This window comes from Aplysia californica, unplaced genomic scaffold, assembly GCF_000002075.1.
Source record: "Aplysia californica isolate F4 #8 unplaced genomic scaffold, AplCal3.0 scaffold00100, whole genome shotgun sequence".
NCBI lineage: Eukaryota > Metazoa > Mollusca > Gastropoda > Aplysiida > Aplysiidae > Aplysia > Aplysia californica.
In genome coordinates, this window is record NW_004797370.1 from 1,083,077 (window position 1) to 1,085,932 (window position 2,856).

A 2,856-nucleotide genomic window follows, 5' to 3' on the forward strand; every position below is an offset into this window, starting at 1 on the left:
ACACACACACACACACACACACACACACACACACACACACACACGCTCACGTACACAAATATATCATGATGTATTGATACACGGTACATATTGTCATGACAGTCATTGGTACTCTTATATCCAATATTATGTAACACAACTAAAAAAAACACAAACAAAATTTTGTTTAAAAATATACACACACAAAAAAGAACGTATTTACCTTGTTGTTTGGTGCTGCAATCACACTGTCCGTTCTGACAGACTCCGTGGTGGCTGTTCCCACATACAGGTGGATGACAGTCGTGGTCAGCGCTGCATGAGGTCGAGCTCGAGGTCGTGGTCGCTACGGTTGTGTCTTAATGGGGAAAAACAACAAGATTTTTGTTAATTTCATCTAACTTTGATACAAAAACGTTTGTGTAACAGATAACATGGTTGTGGTTTGCTTGAGGGGAGACAGAGAAAAGTTTTGGACAAACCGTTACTTTGTAGAAGCTGACTTCGATTACTGATCTCGCTTTACCTGTCTGTATAATTAATGTATATGGGGGCTCTCGTGCTCTAGAGTTTACGGTGTTCTCCTCTCATTTAATGGGGTCCAAGGTTTGAAACCTGACAACGACGGGAAATTTTCTTCTCTAATAATGTTCTCCTTTCACCTCCTTTTCTACTCTCTAATTATGCTCTATCCTCTTCTTTCATTTTAAAATTCTGCCCCCCACCCGCCCACCCTCCCACTCTTTGCCCCCACCTCAGGGCTCCTGGCTCTGTCTGCAACCATTTTATTGCTATTCCTTATCTCCTTCTTTCTGCTGTCTTTCAGCCACACCCCTGATCTTATGGTAGGTAAGATCTAACACCTTGCCTTCTCGGATAAGGGCGATAAATCTCGAAGGGCCTGTGTGCTATTTGAGATCCCTTGGTTCTAAAATCGATAAGAGTAAGCTTTGATCGCCATTGGGACAAAATTCAAAGTTCCTATCAAAACTGAAAATATAGCATGTTTCCGGCGCGCTCAGATGACCTTATGCAGTTGCTTGCGCCGTAAAGCACTTTCCAAAAAAAGTATGTATGTATGTATGTATGTATGTATGTATGTATGTATGTATGTATGTATGTATTTATGTATGTATGTATGTATTGTATGTATTGTATGTATTGCATGTCTTGTATGTATTGTATTGTACTGTGTTGTATTGTATTGTGTCTATTGTGTGTATTGTATTGTATTGTATGCATTGTATGTATTGTAAGTGTTGTATATTGTATGTATTGTATGTATTGCATGTATTGTATGGATTGTATTGTATGTATTGTACGTATTGCATGTATTTGATTGTATTGTATAGTACGTACTGTATGTATTGTATTGTATGTATTGTATTGTATTGTATTGTATTATATTGTATGTATGTATGTATGTATGTATGTATGTATGTATGTATGTATGTATGTATGTATTTTATGTATTGTTTGCTTGTATGCTTGTTTGTTTGTTTGCTTGTTTGCACGTTTGCATGTTTGTTTGTATGTATGCACGTCATTATGAATATGTTCATGTTTGTATATTTACCTTGTTGTTTGGTGCTGCAATCACACTGTCCGTTCTGACAGACTCCGTGGTGGGTGTTACCACATACAGGTGGGTGACAGTCGTGGTCAGCGCTGCAGGAGGTCGCTCTCTTGCCTACGACGGGATCTTTTTTAAAAAGATGAATTCTAGTTAATTTTACTATTTTATTGTTATACAAAAACGTTTGTGCTGCTGTTGGCCTGCTTTTGATTTGTTTGAGGGGAGACAGAAGAAAGTTTGGTCAAACTTCATAGAAGTTAGCTGATTATTGACTTTACTTTGTCTCTCTGTCTGAGTGGATATAGGTGTGTGCGTCTGTCTGTATATACGTATGTGTGTATGTACCTGTGTATATGTTCATATATCTCTTTCGCTCTCATTTTTTTATCTCTATAAATATTGATCACTCTCTCTCTCTCTCTCTCTCTCTCTCTCTCTCTCTCTCTCTCTCTCTCTCTTTCTCTCTCTCTCACGCCCCTCTCTCTCCCTCCATTTCTCTCTCTGTCTGTCTTTCTCACACATAGACATGAACAAACACATTCTCTCTCTCTTAAACACATACACACACAGAAACACACACACACAACAATGAACACACACAGACACACACACACACACACACACACACACACACACGTACATAACAATGAACACACACGCGCGCGCACACACACACACACACACACGTATTATATGTATAGATACACAGCGCATCACTTCTTGACCTCTGTTGCTACTCATATTTACAATATTATGTAACAGAACTAAAAAAAAACAAGCTAAAATAAAAAGATATACAACAAAAAAAAGAACTTATTTACCTTCTTGTTTGGTGCTGCAATCACACTGTCCGTTCTGACAGACTCCATGGTGGCTGTTCCCACATACAGGTGGGTGACAGTCGTGGTCAGCGCCGCACGAGGTCGAGTTCGAGGTCGTGTTCGCTACAGTTGTGTCTTAATGATAAAAAAAAAACAAGATTTTTGTTTTAATCCAATTTTGATACTAAAATGTTTGTGTAACAGTTGATCTGGTTGTGGTTTGATTGAGGGGAGACAGAAAAGTTTTCGACAAACTTTGTGCAAGCTGACTTCGATTACTGATCTCGCTTTGTCTGTCTGTATATTTTATGTACATGGGGTGCTCTCGTCTCTAGGGTTTACGGTGTTTGCCTCTCATTCAATGAGTCCCGGATACAAAACCGTTCTCTAATAATGTTCTCCTTTCACCTCCTTTTCTACTCTCTAACCATGCTCTATCCTCTTCTATCATCTTCACTTTCTGCCCCCCCGCTCTCCCGA

At 39.1% G+C, this 2,856-nt stretch overlaps 1 long non-coding RNA gene across 1 annotated transcript; it reads right to left on the bottom strand.

Moving 5' to 3' along the window:
• Window positions 1–208: 208 nt before the first annotated feature.
• Window positions 209–2,467, bottom strand: LOC101863889. Its single transcript, XR_220308.1, has 3 exons — window positions 2,377–2,467; window positions 1,556–1,681; window positions 209–337 (listed from the first exon to the last, which is right to left on the bottom strand). It is a non-coding gene; the product is annotated as an uncharacterized LOC101863889 (long non-coding RNA).
• Between the last annotated feature and the right edge of the window lie 389 nt (window positions 2,468–2,856).